Source organism: Acyrthosiphon pisum, unplaced genomic scaffold, assembly GCF_005508785.2.
Source record: "Acyrthosiphon pisum isolate AL4f unplaced genomic scaffold, pea_aphid_22Mar2018_4r6ur Scaffold_20960;HRSCAF=22641, whole genome shotgun sequence".
Lineage (NCBI taxonomy): Eukaryota > Metazoa > Arthropoda > Insecta > Hemiptera > Aphididae > Acyrthosiphon > Acyrthosiphon pisum.
In genome coordinates, this window is record NW_021770374.1 from 647,477 (window position 1) to 647,834 (window position 358).

The window sequence follows — 358 nt, forward strand, 5'->3', positions numbered from 1 at the left end:
CGTCCCTGACGTATGAGTGCGCCCCGGGTCAGGACGCACTCGAGCGTGCCCCGCCGCTTGTGCCGCTTGCACCGTGCGCACTCATTCGGGACACCCCGAGTTCTACACCATCCGTCGTTTTTGACGGTGGCGCGTCCTAACCCTTAAAGTCGTCCGTCCTTTTTTTTTCTTAGTGCACTTTTCTCTTTTATGTGTCTTTATCGGACTTCATCGGTCTGTGCGATTTGTTAGACTTTCCCTGGCAAAGGTGGTCAGTGCCTTGTAGGTCTTCTTGCTCTTGAGGAAGGCGCCATCATCTGGAGGCCATCCAATACCTTCCTGTCTTAAGACGGATTTCAGTTTTAAGCGGGCGATCTTG